Below are 21,681 nucleotides of genomic sequence, written 5' to 3' on the forward strand. Positions count from 1 at the left end.
TCGTGAAACCATTCTGACGTCCATTTAAATATTAGCATTGAGCCAATATTACTCGTTTTTACTAGGTTTCACATACCATTTTATACAATAACACATTCACATTTAAACTGCTTCAACCAAACAATTTCATCTAGACCAGTTTATTAAGAAAATTTAGAAAAAATAAGAGTATTTTGAAAGAAAAATTCATGAAAAGTCTATTTATTTCACACACTAAAATGAGTACTTTTACGCGAGATTTAATATCTTAGAAAGTAAAATTAAAATTATAAAAAAATATTCTTGTTGAAAGCATTGAATCAATTCGAGAAACCAATGAAATAATTAAAGAAATAATATATGAAATAGTTCGTGAAACCATTCTGACGTCCATTTAAATATTAGTATTGAGCCAATATTACTCGTCCTTATTAGGTTTCACATACCATTTTATACAAAAACACATTCACATTTAAACCGCGTCAACCAAACAATTTCATCTAGACCGGTTGATTGAGAAATTTTTGATAAAATAAGAGTATTTTGACAGAAAAATTCATGAAAAGTCTATTTATTTCACACACTAAAATGAGTAGTTTTACGCGAGATTTAATATCTGGGAAAGTAAAATTAAAAGTGTAAGAAAAATACACTTGTTGAAAACATTGTATCAATTCGAGAAACCAATAAAATAATTATAGAAATAATACATGAAATATTTTGTGAAACCATTCTGACGTCCATTTAAATATTAGCATTGAGCCAATTTTACTCGTTCTTACTAGGTTTCACATATCATTTTATACAAAAACACATTCACAGTCAAACCGCTTCAACCAAACAATTTCATCTAGACGTGTTCATTCAGAAAATTTAGAAAAAATAAGAGTATTTTGACAGAAAAATTCATGAAAATTCTATTTATTTCACACACTAAAATGAGTAGTTTTACGCGAGATTTAATATCTGGGAAAATAAAATTAAAACTGTAAAAAAATATTCTTGTTGAAAGTATTGAATCAATCCGAGAAACCAGTGAAATAATTATAGAAATAATACATGAAATAATTCGTGAAACCATTCTGACGTCCATTTAACTATTAGTATTGAGCCAATATTACTCGTTCTTACTAGGTTTAACATTACATTTTATACAAAAACACATTCACATTTAAACCGCTTCAACCAAACAATTTCATCTAGACTGGTTCATTCAGAAAATTTAGAAAAAATAAGAGTATTTTGACAGAAAAATTCATGAAAAGTCTATTTATTTCCCACACTAAAATGAGTAGTTTTACGTGCGATTTAATATCTGGGAAAGTAAAATTAAAATCGTAAAAAAATATTCTTGTTGAAAGCATTGAATCAATTTGAGAAACCAGTGAAATAATTAAAGAAATAATACATGAAATAATTCGAGAAACCATTCTGACGTCCATTTAAATATTAACATTGAGCCAATTTTACTCTTTCTTACTAGGTTTCAAATACCATTTTATACAAAAACACATTCACAGTCAAATCGCTTCAACCAAACAATTTCATCTAGACCGGTATATTCAGAAAAATTTAGAAAAAATAAGAGTATTTTGACAGAAAAATTCAAGAAAAGTCTATTTATTTCACACACTAAAATGAGTAGTTTTACGCGAGATTTAATATCTGGAAAAGTAAAATTAAAACTATAAAAAAATATTCTTGTTGAAAGCATTGAATCAATTCGAGAAACCAGTGAAATAATTATAGAAATAATACATGAAATAATTCGTGAAACCATTCTGACGTCCATTTAAATATTAGCATTTAGCCAATATTACTCGTTTTTACTAGGTTTCACATACCATTTTATACAATAACACATTCACATTTAAACTGCTTCAACCAATCAATTTCATCTAGACCAGTTTATTAAGAAAATTTAGAAAAAATAAGAGTATTTTGAAAGAAAAATTCATGAAAAGTCTATTTATTTCACACACTAAAATGAGTACTTTTACACGAGATTTAATATCTTAGAAAGTAAAATTAAAATTGTAAAAAAATATTCTTGTTGAAAGCATTGAATCAATTCAAGAAACCAATGAAATAATTAAAGAAATAATACATGAAATAGTTCGTGAAACCATTCTGACGTCCATTTAAATATTAGTATTGAGCCAATATTACTCGTTCTTATTAGGTTTCACATACCATTTTATACAAAAACACTTTCACATTTAAACCGCTTCAACCAAACAATTTCATCTAGACCGGTTGATTGAGAAAATTTTGATAAAATAAGAGTATTTTGACAGAAAAATTCATGAAAAGTCTATTTATTTCTGAAATGTCCCGTTCTTATTGATTAAAAACGTTCCATATTAATTGATTTCGTTGCAAGGTTTTGACCTCTATATGAGACGTTTTTCAAAGACTGCATTCATTTTTAAAACAAACCATAACCTTTATTTCATAAATAAAGGTTTAAAAAGCTTTACATAGATTAAATGATAATCTAAAATATCCTGTTTACACACGACCATTACATAATGGTTTACAATACAAATATGTTACATCGAAATCAGTTTCTTGAATGCAGTTTTTACACAATATCATACAAACATGGACTCCAAATCTTGTCTTTATTTTAGTATGCAACAGCGGAAGCTCTTAGTATTCACCTGAGAATAAACATGCTTTAAACGTCAACAAAAATGTTGGTGAGTTATAGGTTTAACCTATATATATCAAATCGTAACAATAGACCACAAGATTTCATATTTCAATACACATCCCATACATAGAGATAAAAATCATTCATATGGTGAACACCTAGTAACCGACATTAACAAGATGCATATATAAGAATATCCCCATCATTCCGGGATCCTCCTTCGGACATGATATAAATTTCGAAGTACTAAAGCATCCGGTACTTTGGATGGTGTTTGTTAGGCCCAATAGATCTATCTTTAGGATTCGCTTCAATTAGGGTGTCTGTTCCCTAATTCTTAGATTACCAGACTTAATAAAAAGGGGCATATTTGAAAGGATCCGAAACTAATCATCCGGACGATGTCCATATTGATTACAAACGAATTACAACAGTTGATAACATCGCGAGGTACTTGACCTCTATATGATACATTTTACAAACGTTGCATTTATTCTTAAAAGGCAATCTATCTTTACATAAAAAAAATTAATAAACTCGTCAAACATTTCTCGATATCCAAATGACCTAAACTGTCATTTACTTAATAAATGTCTTTAATGATCTTCAATGACTCGAATGCAACGTTCTTGTATCATGGCTTAAATGGTCCCAACTAGTATCCTTAATATGAGCTAACGCACAGCGGAAGTCTTAATTCATACCTGAGAATAACATGCTTTAAAACGTCAACATAAAGTTGGTGAGATATATAGGTTTGATGCTAGCAGCGATATAACGATGGACCACAAGATTTCATATATAAACATTTTAATAAAAATATTCTAAGTGGTTGAGCACTTGGTAACCATACTTAACAATTAATCACGTCGCATATTCCCTTTAATATGAAATCTTACTACACTGTACCAAGTGTAGTCACGAAACGAAGTACTGTGCAACCGTTGAATACTGGTCGTCCAGTCCGGTTGGGGTTGTCAGGCCCGATAGATCTATCAACAGGATTCGCGTTTACAATACCGCTGTAAATATTAGTTACCAAGCTACAGGGAAGTATGCCAGTGGTACAACTCAACGTAGAATATATTTTTCAGTTACTTGTGTCCATAATGTAAAACATAAAATACATGTATTCTCATCCCGAAATATTTAGAGTTTAAAAGTGGGACTATATACTCACTGTTGTCTCGAAGATATATATATTTTTGACTTGGTCTTCCGGTTGATATCACGAACCTATCCATATATAATATATCAATATATTTTCATTTTAAACAAACGTCTCGTATATATATTTATAATACTTTTAATACTTTGAATAATTCCTTAGTCCGTAGTTAGCGTTTCGATGTTAGTAATTCAATTTTAATGGTTCATTTTTAGATGTTTAATATACCCGCAATAAATAAACCCCCAACGAAATAAATAAAACTCCCATAAAACCCCATCGTATATGTGTTGGTCGAGATTAATCTTGACCCACGGTACCGGTGTTGTCAAATGACGTGTTGCGTACATAAAGTACCGGTGTTGTCAAATGACGTGTTGCGTACAATCATGGGATCTTATGATTAATCTTCTCGTATTGTTTACGGGTGATCCTGAACCATATAAAATTGAATTATGAGTACATATATATAAAATATCATGTTATCTTAGAAATATGTGATTTATATAATTTTTTTCCAATTAGTCCCGAAGTTGCACAAGTCTATGATAACCAATTTTGTTTCGGTCATAGTTTCTTCGTTACAAATCCGTTTTCGTTGATTCAAATTGCCATCTCCTTGGATCGAGTCCCTCTTTAAGACTATGAACTGAAAATACCTTGGTTTGTATTCAAAATCACACGGCATAGGTGAAACTTTAGTGAAACTTATGAAGTTAAACATTTTCCTTTATTTAAACAACCTTAAATGATTATTTTTCTAAAAATACTTATACTTTGAATTAAATCATGAAATTTTTATGTGTTATCATATTCATAGTAAAAATCATTTTTCCAGAACATAAACCTCCAACTCAAAGTTTAAGATAGTTTTTAATTATCCAACCCAAAACAGTCCCCGGTGGCACTCCGACGTCGTAAAAACAGTTTTTAAGATATTCTTTGAAAAACCAAATTATACCTTGTTAAATTAGCATATATTTAAGTTATATTACAGGTCTTGAAGTATTTTAAAAGTTAAGTTAGAAGGATCTATTTAGTTTGCAAACAAGTTTGAAAACATTCAAACTATGTTCTTGTTGTTAAACTTTTGTACCACAAAATATGATAGCTATATATATATGAATCGAATAAGGTTATGAACATAGATTCTACCTCAAGTTCCTTGGACAAGTTTGCTGTAAGAGAGGAGTAAGAAGCTAGAATCAAAAGGGTGATAGAAGTGGATGAAAGATTGGAAGTAAGTTTGTGTTCTTGGAAGGATTTCTTGAAGTGTTTTTGTATGGTTTTCTTATGGTGTTTATGTAAGGTTTTTGAAGCTAGATCTTCTTGGAACTTTACTGAATTGTTGAAGGTGTTTAAGGGTTATAAGTGTGTGTGTTTTAGCTAGGAGATTGAAGTAGTAAATGAATCAAAATGATGATACATATATACTCCTAAAAATGTGATCTTTAAGGATAACATGACAAAATTTTAGTTTGTAATCTTATGTATTTGTCAAACAATAATACAAAAGCAATTACCTTATACCTAGGGTAGTAACAAGGGCTGGTTAGGTGGTGATTTGATGTATATATACCAATAGTAAATACGTATAGAAGCTAGGTATGATACGAGTACAAATACTCTAGATATACGTATAGAAATTTTGTGAAAAATGGAATGAGGATTCAAATAAAGCTATCTTTTGTGAATACACTTATATGATTTTATGTATTTAAGTCTTAAAAGTGAGTAAATACATTACTTATACGATATATGTATAAACATTATAAGTCTTAAGTATTTATGTCAAATAACGTTACGTATAGTTATCGTTTTGAAAACTTAAGTTAGTAGTTTCAAAATATACTTATAACTTATAGTTTTTGATACAAAATAAGATATTAAAACATTCATTAATCATGTTAAATATGTATATATACATATATATACGCAAACGTATAATTATCATATATTGTATAGTTCGTGATATCGTCGGTCAAACTAGACGGTCAAACGTTGTGTAAAACTCTTTTCGGAAATATAAATCTCGACAATTTGGATTACTTATCATGTTGGTAAGTTTTAATTTATGTAAATATTAATCTTATAAGTATAGAACGATCGAAAAAAAATGCGGGTCAACTTTAGGGTTTTTGCTTATCGTGTCGGAACCATATAGAGATTAGAGTTTAAATTTGGTCGGAAATTTCCGGGTCGTTACAGTACCCATCCGTTAAAGAAATTTCGTCCTCGAAATTTGGTAGAGGTTGTCATAAATAACCATAGGAATGTTTTCATGACGAATATGAGGTAATAATGAAATTTTATCATTATTGAAAGATTTAGATAAAACGATTTGGTTATGTGAGACGCACGAGCGAAGCTATCACAAAAAAAAAATGAAATGAGTAAATATGGAATCGTTTTTAATCGATGACGTGGTTTAGAATTGATTTCCGGGATTTAAGGGATTTAGGAAAAATCTTACGTAATAAGATTTGGTTATTCGGCGATCAGAATCTTCTTTGATTTAATGCGGTAATCTGTTTCGATTTCTCTGTCGGATATTTCACTATAAATCCACTCCTTCGTTTCCTTATTTTTCACAACTCGCATCTTCTACTCTCTCTCCTTAATTCCTACTTTAAGGTATCCTTTGAAATGCTTCATCCCGTTCTGATTTTTGTTATACTTCTAACTTTTTTATCTTTCATTCTTCTCTTCCATCTACCGCCAGAAGAATCTATTCACTTTTATGATTTTCTTGGAATTATAATGTTTCTAATTCTCCCGTGTCTTTACGTCGCCATACGTATTGATATACATGGTTTGTAGTTTCTGGGTGGTTGTTGGGTTTGATATCTTTCCTTATACTTCGATGCTCCTGCTTCTGTTTTCCATAATCATTGTCATCCATAGTTAATATTCTCTCCTATTTGCTGTGATCTATACCCCAATTTCTATTTTGGGACTTTGTCCCTTCGTTTCTTCTTCCCGTCCTTGAGTCAAGCGATCAATAGTTCGAAATTCGTAGGTATAAAATTTGGAATGAACCTAGCTATTGGTTTTAGAATAAAATTGTAATGGCACGATCTTGATTCGTTAAATTACTCGAATATTCCGGAAAAATAGAACTATCAAGGTGATACGTTCTAATATGTTTGGAGACTTGATAGAATGTAAGAGCCGTGTAACATGGCACATGATGACGGTACTGTGAATCATCACATTCCATTAGAAACTTAACATGACTTACTGTAATATAATGAAGTTGATCAAGTTTCATTATATTATACTAATTCATGTATCAGTTCCCAACACTACTTCAAAACATTCATATTTTTAAACTTAGAGATTTCAGAATTTAGAAACTAACACAGTTTCTTTTATATTGTAGCGCAGATGTTACGGAGAGTTAAATGATCGCAGATAGGAATAGTTGTAAAAATATCTCCAGAAATATGAAAAATATGTATAACGAATGAAGATATCTTATAATATCTAAGATAAAATGATGGTGAAGAATATCATCTTGAAAAGTTTAGAATAAGGAGCAGTGTTCTTACTAACGGTTTCAGCAGGCACTGGATCATTTGGATCCTTTGAAGGCAGGTTCTGTTTTCATGATTTGTTCACGGCCTCCTTCATACTTTGCTCAATCCGTTTTCCAGTTCCAAACCTTCTCTTTTTCTCAGCTTTACCACCATACCATGCTTTATCATCAATCTTTTGATTGTTAAAGTCGTTTACAGTTTTTGCTGCTTCATCAGCATTTCAAGAGCTACTTCATAGTTCAGGGTGTTTTCAGAAATCATGAAAGGATTTGAATGCGAATTGTAATCGTCAAGTTACGAATGAGGTTTAAGATAAAATCAGGTGGCAAACTTGAAGAATTGTTTAGTTTCATATGTTACAATCAACATTTTAATTCATTTTAATTGTCCAATGTTTTCTTCTTTATGCCACTTGTTGGATTCTGGTAGGTCAAAATCCGAATATAAAATTTGATTGAAAATGGTTATTCTGGGGTGAGCGGATACGAATATCGGTGGTTGTAAGTAAGATAATAGATAACCGTTGAATCAGATTCAAGAATGTACAATATAACTTATTAATGTGAATTCTAAATATTCCTCGGGTACTACCCACCCGTTAAAATATTTTCATCATTAATAGTTTGTACGAAGGAATTTTTAATTACTATCTTTATGAAAATATACTTGCATATATATTTTCTTCAGAGATAATCATAGATTTAATGAGTCAATAAGATATTAAACTCATTTGATTTATCGTTAATTCTAGATTACATAATCTCTAAGACTTTAGAAATTACATAATCGTCATACGATACGTAAAGCGAAGATAATCGATGTAGAATGATATATAGAACGAAGATCATACTCGAAGTACAGATATTGAGTCGTGTGATGTTGATATTCGAGATACAGATTGTGATGTTGAGATTGTGATTGGGGTGATAAAGGTACTGTCGGCGTTGACGATGGTAGTACGGATTATGCTGCTGGTGTTGCTGTTGGTGTTTGTAACCTTCGCACCATATTCTCCAAAACCACTACCCGAGCACGGAGTTCGTTGACTTCTTCTATTATACCGGGATGATTGACGGTTGGAACGAGCGAATGAACAAGATTTGAAATATGGGATAGTATGTAATCATGACGAGATACTCTAGAAATGAGCGAGAAAATGGTGTTTCGAATGGGTTCGCCGGTAAGTGCTTCAGGTTCATCGTTAAGAGGGCAATTTGGTGGATGAAATGGATCACCTTCTTCTTGACTCCAGAAATTTAGTATATTACGAACCCATCCCCAGTTCATCCAGAATAGATGATGGGAAATTGGTTGATCCATTCCGGTGACGCTGTTCACGGAGCTCGAATGGAAATCCATGTCGGCGTAGCTATCGAAGTCGGAGGAATTCGAACTGGATGAAGAATTCATCTTGTATAGTTGGAGAAATGAATTTTTTTGGTTTGGAATAGATTATAGGAGTTGGGTTTGGTACTCTTCAATACATAATTTTCATATGTATATATAATACCGAAATCCCGTGAATTACGGAGAATCTTTGAAATTCGTCGGGCAATGTTTATAGTAATAGATACGCTAGGATATGAATTTTGTCTATACACTATCGATGCACTAGATGCAGTAAGACGTGTCTAGACTAAAGAATGATAAGCAGGCAACTCCCTAAGGATGATAAGCAGATGGTTTCCGACTAGAAATGATAAGCAAAACTTTTTAGCAGGTAGATACGGTCAAAGTCCAGACTCACTAATGTATCCTAACAACTACCAGTTAGACACACTAATGCAAGGCCTGGTTCGCTAAGACCAACGCTCTGATACCAACTGAAAGGATCCGAAACTAATCATCCGGACGATGTCCATATTGATTACAAACGAATTACAACAGTTGATAACATCGCGAGGTACTTGACCTCTATATGATACATTTTACAAACGTTGCATTTATTCTTAAAAGGCAATCTATCTTTACATAAAAAAAATTAATAAACTCGTCAAACATTTCTCGATATCCAAATGACCTAAACTGTCATTTACTTAATAAATGTCTTTAATGATCTTCAATGACTCGAATGCAACGTTCTTGTATCATGGCTTAAATGGTCCCAACTAGTATCCTTAATATGAGCTAACGCACAGCGGAAGTCTTAATTCATACCTGAGAATAACATGCTTTAAAACGTCAACATAAAGTTGGTGAGATATATAGGTTTGATGCTAGCAGCGATATAACGATGGACCACAAGATTTCATATATAAACATTTTAATAAAAATATTCTAAGTGGTTGAGCACTTGGTAACCATACTTAACAATTAATCACGTCGCATATTCCCTTTAATATGAAATCTTACTACACTGTACCAAGTGTAGTCACGAAACGAAGTACTGTGCAACCGTTGAATACTGGTCGTCCAGTCCGGTTGGGGTTGTCAGGCCCGATAGATCTATCAACAGGATTCGCGTTTACAATACCGCTGTAAATATTAGTTACCAAGCTACAGGGAAGTATGCCAGTGGTACAACTCAACGTAGAATATATTTTTCAGTTACTTGTGTCCATAATGTAAAACATAAAATACATGTATTCTCATCCCGAAATATTTAGAGTTTAAAAGTGGGACTATATACTCACTGTTGTCTCGAAGATATATATATTTTTGACTTGGTCTTCCGGTTGATATCACGAACCTATCCATATATAATATATCAATATATTTTCATTTTAAACAAACGTCTCGTATATATATTTATAATACTTTTAATACTTTGAATAATTCCTTAGTCCGTAGTTAGCGTTTCGATGTTAGTAATTCAATTTTAATGGTTCATTTTTAGATGTTTAATATACCCGCAATAAATAAACCCCCAACGAAATAAATAAAACTCCCATAAAACCCCATCGTATATGTGTTGGTCGAGATTAATCTTGACCCACGGTACCGGTGTTGTCAAATGACGTGTTGCGTACATAAAGTACCGGTGTTGTCAAATGACGTGTTGCGTACAATCATGGGATCTTATGATTAATCTTCTCGTATTGTTTACGGGTGATCCTGAACCATATAAAATTGAATTATGAGTACATATATATAAAATATCATGTTATCTTAGAAATATGTGATTTATATAATTTTTTTCCAATTAGTCCCGAAGTTGCACAAGTCTATGATAACCAATTTTGTTTCGGTCATAGTTTCTTCGTTACAAATCCGTTTTCGTTGATTCAAATTGCCATCTCCTTGGATCGAGTCCCTCTTTAAGACTATGAACTGAAAATACCTTGGTTTGTATTCAAAATCACACGGCATAGGTGAAACTTTAGTGAAACTTATGAAGTTAAACATTTTCCTTTATTTAAACAACCTTAAATGATTATTTTTCTAAAAATACTTATACTTTGAATTAAATCATGAAATTTTTATGTGTTATCATATTCATAGTAAAAATCATTTTTCCAGAACATAAACCTCCAACTCAAAGTTTAAGATAGTTTTTAATTATCCAACCCAAAACAGTCCCCGGTGGCACTCCGACGTCGTAAAAACAGTTTTTAAGATATTCTTTGAAAAACCAAATTATACCTTGTTAAATTAGCATATATTTAAGTTATATTACAGGTCTTGAAGTATTTTAAAAGTTAAGTTAGAAGGATCTATTTAGTTTGCAAACAAGTTTGAAAACATTCAAACTATGTTCTTGTTGTTAAACTTTTGTACCACAAAATATGATAGCTATATATATATGAATCGAATAAGGTTATGAACATAGATTCTACCTCAAGTTCCTTGGACAAGTTTGCTGTAAGAGAGGAGTAAGAAGCTAGAATCAAAAGGGTGATAGAAGTGGATGAAAGATTGGAAGTAAGTTTGTGTTCTTGGAAGGATTTCTTGAAGTGTTTTTGTATGGTTTTCTTATGGTGTTTATGTAAGGTTTTTGAAGCTAGATCTTCTTGGAACTTTACTGAATTGTTGAAGGTGTTTAAGGGTTATAAGTGTGTGTGTTTTAGCTAGGAGATTGAAGTAGTAAATGAATCAAAATGATGATACATATATACTCCTAAAAATGTGATCTTTAAGGATAACATGACAAAATTTTAGTTTGTAATCTTATGTATTTGTCAAACAATAATACAAAAGCAATTACCTTATACCTAGGGTAGTAACAAGGGCTGGTTAGGTGGTGATTTGATGTGTATATACCAATAGTAAATACGTATAGAAGCTAGGTATGATACGAGTACAAATACTCTAGATATACGTATAGAAATTTTGTGAAAAATGGAATGAGGATTCAAATAAAGCTATCTTTTGTGAATACACTTATATGATTTTATGTATTTAAGTCTTAAAAGTGAGTAAATACATTACTTATACGATATATGTATAAACATTATAAGTCTTAAGTATTTATGTCAAATAACGTTACGTATAGTTATCGTTTTGAAAACTTAAGTTAGTAGTTTCAAAATATACTTATAACTTATAGTTTTTGATACAAAATAAGATATTAAAACATTCATTAATCATGTTAAATATGTATATATACATATATATACGCAAACGTATAATTATCATATATTGTATAGTTCGTGATATCGTCGGTCAAACTAGACGGTCAAACGTTGTGTAAAACTCTTTTCGGAAATATAAATCTCGACAATTTGGATTACTTATCATGTTGGTAAGTTTTAATTTATGTAAATATTAATCTTATAAGTATAGAACGATCGAAAAAAAATGCGGGTCAACTTTAGGGTTTTTGCTTATCGTGTCGGAACCATATAGAGATTAGAGTTTAAATTTGGTCGGAAATTTCCGGGTCGTTACAATATTCGATTTCGATAATTCAACCATAGAATGTAGTTTCATGTACTTGTGTCTATTTTGTAAATCATTTATAAAACCTGCATGTATTCTCATCCCAAAAATATTAGATTTTAAAAGTGGGACTATAACTCACTTTCACAGATTTTTACTTCGTTGGGAAGTAAGACTTGGCCACTGGTTGATTCACGAACCTATAACAATATATACATATATATCAAAGTATGTTCAAAATATATTTACAACACTTTTAATATATTTTGATGTTTTAAGTTTATTAAGTCAGCTGTCCTCGTTAGTAACCTACAACTAGTTGTCCACAGTTAGATGTACAGAAATAAATCGATAAATATTATCTTGAATCAATCCACGACCCAGTGTATACGTATCTCAGTATTGATCACAACTTAAACTATATATATTATGGAATCAACCTCAACCATGTATAGCTAACTCCAACATTCACATATAGAGTGTCTATGGTTGTTCCGAAATATATATAGATGTGTCAACATGATAGGTCGAAATATTGTATACGTGTCTATGGTATCTCAAGATTACATAATATACAATACAAGTTGATTAAGTTATGGTTGAAATAGATTTGTTACCAATTTTCACGTAGCTAAAATGAGAAAAATTATCCAATCTTGTTTTACCCATAACTTCTTCATTTTAAATCCGTTTTGAGTGAATCAAATTGCTATGGTTTCATATTGAACTCTATTTTATGAATCTAAACAGAAAAAGTATAGGTTTATAGTTGAAAAAATAAGTTACAAGTCATTTTTTTAAAGGTAGTCATTTCAGTCGAAAGAACGACGTCTAGATGACCATTTTAGAAAACATACTTCCACTTTGAGTTTAACCATAATTTTTGGATATAGTTTCATGTTCATAATAAAAATCATTTTCTTAGAATAACAACTTTTAAATCAAAGTTTATCATAGTTTTTAATTAACTAACCCAAAACAGCCCGCGGTGTTACTACGACGGCGTAAATCCGGTTTTACGGTGTTTTTCGTGTTTCCAGGTTTTAAATCATTAAGTTAGCATATCATATAGATATAGAACATGTGTTTAGTTGATTTTAAAAGTCAAGTTAGAAGGATTAACTTTTGTTTGCGAACAAGTTTAGAATTAACTAAACTATGTTCTAGTGATTACAAGTTTAAACCTTCGAATAAGATAGCTTTATATATATGAATCGAATGATGTTATGAACATCATTAATACCTTAAGTTCCTTGGATAAACCTACTGGAAAAGAGAAAAATGGATCTAGCTTCAACGGATCCTTGGATGGCTCGAAGTTCTTGAAGCCGAATCATGACACGAAAACAAGTTCAAGTAAGAAACAAAGTTTGAATATGATTATTGAACCAAAGTTTGAATATGATTATTACCTTGTATTAGAATGATAACCTAATGTAAGAAACAAAGATTTCTTGAGGTTGGATGATCACCTTACAAGATTGGAAGTGAGCTAGCAAACTTGAAAGTATTCTTGATTTTATGTAACTAGAACTTGTAGAATTTATGAAGAACACTTAGAACTTGAAGATAGAACTTGAGAGATATCAATTAGATGAAGAAAATTGAAGAAAGAAAGTTTTTGTAGGTGTTTTTGGTCGTTGGTGTATGGATTAGATATAAAGGATATGTAATTTTGTTTTCATGTAAATAAGTCATGAATGATTACTCATATTTTTGTAATTTTATGAGATATTTCATGCTAGTTGCCAAATGATGGTTCCCACATGTGTTAGGTGACTCACATGGGCTACTAAGAGCTGATCATTGGAGTGTATATACCAATAGTACATACATCTAAAAGCTGTGTATTGTACGAGTACGAATACGGGTGCATACTAGTAGAATTATTGATGAAACTGAACGAGGATGTAATTGTAAGAATTTTTGTTAAGTAGAAGTATTTTGATAAGTGTATTGAAGTCTTTCAAAAGTGTATAAATTCATATTAAAACACTACATGTATATACATTTTAACTGAGTCGTTAAGTCATCGTTAGTCGTTACATGTAAGTGTTGTTTTGAAACCTTTAGGTTAACGATCTTGTTAAATGTTGTTAACCCAATGTTTATAATATCAAATGAGATTTTAAATTATTATATTATCATGATATTATAATGTATTAATATCTCTTAATATGATATATATCCATTAAATGTCTTTACAACGATAATCGTTACATATATGTCTCGTTTAAAAATCATTAAGTTAGTAGTCTTGTTTTTACATATGTAGTTCATTGTTAATATACTTAATGATATGTTTACTTATCATAGTATCATGTTAACTATATATATATATCCATATATATGTCATCATATAGTTTTTACAAGTTTTAACGTTCGTGAATCACCGGTCAACTTGGGTGGTCAATTGTCTATATGAAACATATTTCAATTAATCAAGTCTTAACAAATTTGATTGCTTAACATGTTGGAAACATTTAATCATGTAAATATCAATCTCAATTAATATATATAAACATGGAAAAGTTCGGGTCACTACAGTACCTACCCGTTAAATAAATTTCGTCCCGAAATTTTAAGCTGTTGAAGGTGTTGACAAATCTTCTGGAAATAGATGCGGGTATTTCTTCTTCATCTGATCTTCACGCTCCCAGGTGAACTCGGGTCCTCTACGAGCATTCCATCGAACCTTAACAATTGGTATCTTGTTTTGCTTAAGTCTTTTAACCTCACGATCCATTATTTCGACGGGTTCTTCGATGAATTGAAGTTTTTCGTTGATTTGGATTTCATCTAACGGAATAGTGAGATCTTCTTTAGCAAAACATTTCTTCAAATTCGAGACATGGAAAGTGTTATGTACAGCCGCGAGCTGTTGAGGTAACTCAAGTCGGTAAGCTACTGGTCCGACACGATCAATAATCTTGAATGGTCCAATATACCTTGGATTTAATTTCCCTCGTTTACCAAATCGAACAACGCCTTTCCAAGGTGCAACTTTAAGCATGACCATCTCTCCAATTTCAAATTCTATATCTTTTCTTTTAATGTCAGCATAGCTCTTTTGTCGACTTTGGGCGGTTTTCAACCGTTGTTGAATTTGGATGATCTTCTCGGTAGTTTCTTGTATAATCTCCGGACCCGTAATCTGTCTATCCCCCACTTCACTCCAACAAATCGGAGACCTGCACTTTCTACCATAAAGTGCTTCAAACGGCGCCATCTCAATGCTTGAATGGTAGCTGTTGTTGTAGGAAAATTCTGCTAACGGTAGATGTTGATCCCAACTGTTTCCGAAATCAATAACACAAGCTCATAGCATGTCTTCAAGCGTTTGTATCGTCCTTTCACTCTGACCATCAGTTTTTGGATGATAGGAAGTACTCATGTCTAGACGAGTTCCCAATGCTTGCTGTAATGTCTGCCAGAATCTTGAAATAAATCTGCCATCCCTATCAGAGATAATAGAGATTGGTATTCCATATCTGGAGACGACTTCCTTCAAATACAGTCGTGCTAACTTCTCCATCTTGTCATCTTCTCTTATTGGCAGGAAGTGTACTGACTTGGTGAGACGATCAACTATTACCCAAATAGTATCATAACCACTTGCAGTCCTTGGCAATTTAGTAACGAAATCCATGGTAATGTTTTCCCATTTCCATTCCGGGATTTCAGGTTGTTGTAGTAGACCTGATGGTTTCTGATGTTCAGCTTTGACCTTAGAACACGTCAAACATTCTCCTACATATTTAGCAATATCGGCTTTCATACCTGGCCACCAAAAATGTTTCTTAAGATCCTTGTACATCTTCCCCGTTCCAGGATGTATTGAGTATCTGGTTTTATGAGCTTCTCTAAGTACCATTTCTCTCATATCTCCAAATTTTTGTACCCAAATTCTTTCAGCCCTATACCGGGTTCCGTCTTCCCGAATATTAAGATGCTTCTCCGATCCTTTGGGTATTTCATCCTTTAAATTTCACTCTTTTAAAACTCATTGTTGCGCCTCATTTATTTAAGTAGTAAGGTTATTGTGAATCATTATATTCATAGATTTTACTCGAATGGGTTCTCTGTCCTTTCTACTCAAGGCGTCGGCTACCACATTTGCCTTCCCCGGGTGGTAACGAATCTCAAAGTCGTAATCATTCAACAATTCAATCCACCTACGCTGTCTCATGTTCAGTTGTTTCTGATTAAATATGTGTTGAAGACTTTTATGGTCGGTATATATAATACTTTTCACCCCATATAAATAGTGCCTCCAAGTCTTTAATGCAAAAACAACCGCGCCTAATTCCAAATCATGCGTCGTATAATTTTGTTCATGAATCTTCAATTGTCTAGACGCATAAGAAATCACCTTCGTTCATTGCATTAATACACAACCGAGACCTTGCTTTGATGCGTCACAATAAATCACAAAATCATCATTCCCTTCAGGCAATGACAATATAAGTGCCGTAGTTAGCTTTTTCTTTAATAACTGGAACGCTTTCTCTTATTCATACTTCCATTCAAATTTCTTCCCTTTATGCGTTAATGCAGTCAAGGGTTTTGCTATTCTGGGAAAGTCTTGGATGAACCTTCTATAGTAACCAGCTAGTCCTAAAAACTGGCGTATGTGTTTCGGAGTTTTTGGGGTTTTCCACTTTTCAACGGTTTCGATCTTTGCCGGGTCCACCTGGATACCTTCTTTGTTCACTATGTGACCGAGGAACTGAATTTCTTCCAACCAAAATGCACACTTTGAAAACTTAGCGTACAGTTTTTCTTTCCTCAATACTTCTAGCACTTTTCTCAAATGTTCTTCGTGCTCTTGATCATTCTTTGAGTAAATAAGTATGTCATCGATGAAAACAATGAAAAAATTGTCAATATATAGCCCACACACTCGGTTCATAAGGTCCATGAACATAGCTGGTGCGTTAGTAAATCCAAACGGCATAACCATAAACTCGTAATGACCATAACGCGTCCTAAAAGCAGTTTTTGGAATATCATCCTCCTTTACTCGCATTTGATGATATCCATAACGTAAATCGATCTTCGAATAAACCGAAGAGCCTTGTAGTTGATCAAATAAGTCGTCAATTCTCGGTAGTGGATAACGGTTTTTGATGATAAGTTTGTTCAACTCTCTCTAGTTAATACACAACCTAAATGTACCATCCTTCTTCTTGACAAACAAAACAGGAGCTCCCCATGGTGATGTGCTTGGTCGAATGAAACCACGTTCTAATAGTTCTTGCAGTTGGCTTTTTAGTTCTTTCATCTCACTGGGTGCGAGTCTATAAGGAGCATGAGCTATTGGTGCAGCTCCTGGTACAAGATCTATTTGAAATTCAACAGATCGATGTGGAGGTAGTCCCGGTAATTCTTTCGGAAATACATCGGGAAATTCTTTTGCGACGGGAACATCATTGATGCTCTTTTCTTCAGTTTGTACTTTCTCGACGTGTGCTAGAACAGTATAGCAACCTTTTCTTATTAGTTTTTGTGCCTTCAAATTACTAATAAGATGTAGCTTCATGTTGCCCTTTTCTCCGTACACTATTAAGGGTTCTCCTTCTTCTCGTACAATGCGAATTACATTTTTACAACATACGATCTCTGATTTCACCTTCTTCAGCCAGTCCATGCTAACTATTACATCAAAACTCCCTAACTCTACTAGTATCAAATCAATCTTAAATATTTCGCTACCCAGTTTAATTTCTCGATTCCGGCATATATAATCTGCTGAAATTAATTTACCATTTGCTAATTCGAGTAAAAATTTACTATCCAAAGGCGTCAATGGACAACTTAATTTAGCACAAAAATCTCTACTCATATAGCTTCTATTCGCACCCGAATCAAATAAAACGTAAGCAGATTTATTGTCAATAAGAAACGTACCCGTAACAAGCTCCGGGTCTTCTTGTGCCTCTGCCGCATTAATATTGAAAACTCTTCCGCGGCCTTGTCCATTCGTGTTCTCCTGGTTTGGGCAATTTCTAATAATGTGGCCCGGTTTTCCACATTTATAACAAACTACATTGGCATAACTTGCTCCGACACTACTTGCTCCGCCATTACTCGTTCCGACACCATTTGTTACTTTCGTTCTGTTAACCCCTGGTATGTAGACCTCACACTTAGCAGCGCTATGACCATTTCTTTTACACTTGTTGCAAAATTTGGTGCAGAACCCCGAGTGATACTTTTCACACCTTTGGCATAGCTGCTTCTGATTGTTGTTGTTGTTGTTGTTGTTGTTGTTGTTGTTGTTGCGGTTGTTATTATTGTTGGGATGATTGTTGTAGTTGCTGTTGTTGTTGTTATTGTTGTTGTTGTTGTTGTTGTTGTTGTTGTTGTTGTTGTTGTTGTTGTTGTTGTTGTTGTTGTTGTTTTTATTGTTGTTGTTGTGCCGTTTGTTGTAATTGCGATTGATGTTGCGATTGTTGGGATAGTTGTTGCGATTATTGTTGTAATTGCTGTTGTTGTTGTTGTTGTTGTTGTTGTATTGGTGATTCTTATCACCATTTTTCTCCCACTTTCTTTTGACTTGCTTCACATTGGCCTCTTCAGCAGTCTGTTCTTTAATTCTTTCTTCAATCTGGTTCACTAGTTTGTGAGCCATTCTACATGCCTGTTGTATGGAGGCGGGCTCGTGTGAACTTATATCTTCTTGGATTCTTTCCGGTAATCCTTTCACACACGCGTCGATCTTCTCTTCCTCATCTTCGAACGCTCCCGGACACAATAGGCACAATTCTGTGAATCGTCTTTCATACTTGGTAATATCAAATCCTTGGATTCGTAACCCTCTAAGTTATGTCTTGAGCTTATTGACCTCGGTTCTGGGACGGTACTTCTCGTTCATCAAGTGCTTGAATGCTGACCACGGTAGTGCGTACGCATCATCTTGGCCCACTTGCTCTAGATAGGTATTCCACCATGTTAACGCAGAACCTGTGAAGGTATGTGTAGCGTACTTCACTTTGTCCTCTTCAGTACACTTACTTATGGCAAACACCGATTCGACCTTCTCGGTCCACCATTTCAATCCGATCGGTCCTTTGGTTCCATCAAATTCCAAAGGTTTGCAGGCAGTGAATTCTTTGTAGGTGCATCCTACACGATTTCCTGTACTGCTAGATCCAAGGTTATTGTTGGTATGTAGCGCAGCCTATACTGCGGCTATGTTTGAAGCTAGAAAAGTACGGAATTCCTCTTCATTCATATTCACGGTGTGTCGAGTAGTCGGTGCCATTTCCTTCAAAATAGTCAAATGGAACAAGTTAATCATACAGAATATTAAGAGTAGTTAATAGTATTTCGTAGTATAATATGAACTCATTTATAAAAGCTTTTTCTTCATATTAGCGTTTTATAAGTTTAAATTTGGGTAGTACCTACCCGTTAAGTTCATACTTAGTAGCTAATATACAATTCAACTACTACAATTCTATATGAAAAACTGATTATAATAATATTTCGCGTTCAAACTTTTATACAATATTTTACAAACTTACAATACCGCTTATTTTACATAAATCATTAAATATAGCACACAATAACTTTGATACAAGATAGTTGTGAAGATAATTCTAGCTAGTACACAAGTCATTCAGCAAAGGCAATAAAGACACGTAATTCATACGTCCAGAAACAAGTCATGCATTCTGGTTTTACTAATACCACTTCCCATCCTTGGTTTTGTGGAACATAACCGTTGTGACCAATAGTAAGACAATGTGTTGTAACGTCGTCAAAAGGATGAAGGTTACGTAATGACCAACAGTCTCGTAATAACCTAAAAACCTCATTTCTTACCCCAATTACCGACTCCGTCACTTGTGGGAACGTTTTGTTTAATAGTTGTAGCCCGATGTTCTTTTTCTCACTTTGGTGAGAAGTGAACATTACTAACCCGTAAGCATAGCATGCTTCTTTATGTTGCATGTTAGCCGCTTTTTCTAAATCATGAAGTCCTATATTCGGATACATTGAGTCAAAATAATTTCTTAACCCGTTGCGTAAAATAGCATTTGGGTTCCCCGCAATATATGCGTCAAAGTAAACACATCGTAACTTATGGGTTTCCCAATGTGATATCCCCCATCTTTCAAATGAAAGTCTCTTATAAACCAAGACATTCTTGGAACGTTCTTCGAATGTCTTACAAACTGATTTCGTCGTAAATAGTTGTGCCGAAGAATTCTGACCGACTCTAGACAAGATTTCATCAATCATGTCTCCAGGTAGGTCTCTTAAAATATTGGATTGTCTATCCATTTTGTGTTTTTATACTGTAAAATAGACAAGAGTTAGATTCATAAAAAAATACTTATTAATACAAGCAATTTTTACATATATCATAAAGCATAAGCACACTATATTACATATATTACACCATACGAATACAACTATCTTATTCCGACTTGCTCGTTTCTTCTTCTTCGGTTTTAGTTCGTTTTGCCAAGTTTCTAGGGATATATGATGTTCCCCTAATACGAGCTGTCGTTTTCCACAACGGTTTAGAAAAACCTGGTGGTTTAGAGGTTCCCGGGTCATTGTTACAACTTAAGGGCTTCGGGGGTTGACGATACATATAAAGTTCATCGGGGTTGGAATTAGATTTCTCTATTTTTATGCCCTTTCCCTTATTATTTTCTTTTGCCTTTTTAAATTCAGTTGGGGTAATTTCTATAACATCATCAGAATTCTCGTCGGAATCCGATTCATCGAAGAATTGGTAATCCTCCCAATATTTTGCTTCCTTGGAGGAAACACCATTACCATAATTGACCTTGGTCGGTTGGTTGAGGATTTTCTTCTACTTAACCGTTTTATTATTTCCCCAATGGTTCTATTTCTTCTTCCGGTTCCGATTCTTCTTCCGGTTTCAATTCTTCTTCCGGTTCCGACTCTTCTTCCGGTTCCTCTTCGGGAACTTGTGAATCAGTCCACGAATCATTCCAATTTACATTTGACTCTTCATTATTAGGTGAGTCAATGGAACTTGTTCTAGAGGTAGACATCTATCACATAATATCAAACACGTTAAGAGATTAATATATCACATAATATTCACATGTTAAAAATATATAGTTTCCAACAAAATTTGTTAAGCAATCATTTTTAAAGAAAACACGGTCGAAGTCCAAACTTACTAATGCATCCTAACAAACTCGATAAGACACACTAATGCAAATTTTTTGGTTCTCTAAGACCAACGCTCGGATACCAACTGAAATGTCCCGTTCTTATTGATTAAAAACGTTCCATATTAATTGATTTCGTTGCGAGGTTTTGACCTCTATATGAGACGTTTTTCAAAGACTGCATTCATTTTTAAAACAAACCATAACCTTTATTTCATAAATAAAGGTTTAAAAAGCTTTACATAGATTAAATGATAATCTAAAATATCCTGTTTACACACGACCATTACATAATGGTTTACAATACAAATATGTTACATCGAAATCAGTTTCTTGAATGCAGTTTTTACACAATATCAT

This window comes from Rutidosis leptorrhynchoides, chromosome 11, assembly GCF_046630445.1.
Source record: "Rutidosis leptorrhynchoides isolate AG116_Rl617_1_P2 chromosome 11, CSIRO_AGI_Rlap_v1, whole genome shotgun sequence".
In the NCBI taxonomy this organism is placed as follows: Eukaryota; Viridiplantae; Streptophyta; class Magnoliopsida; order Asterales; family Asteraceae; genus Rutidosis; species Rutidosis leptorrhynchoides.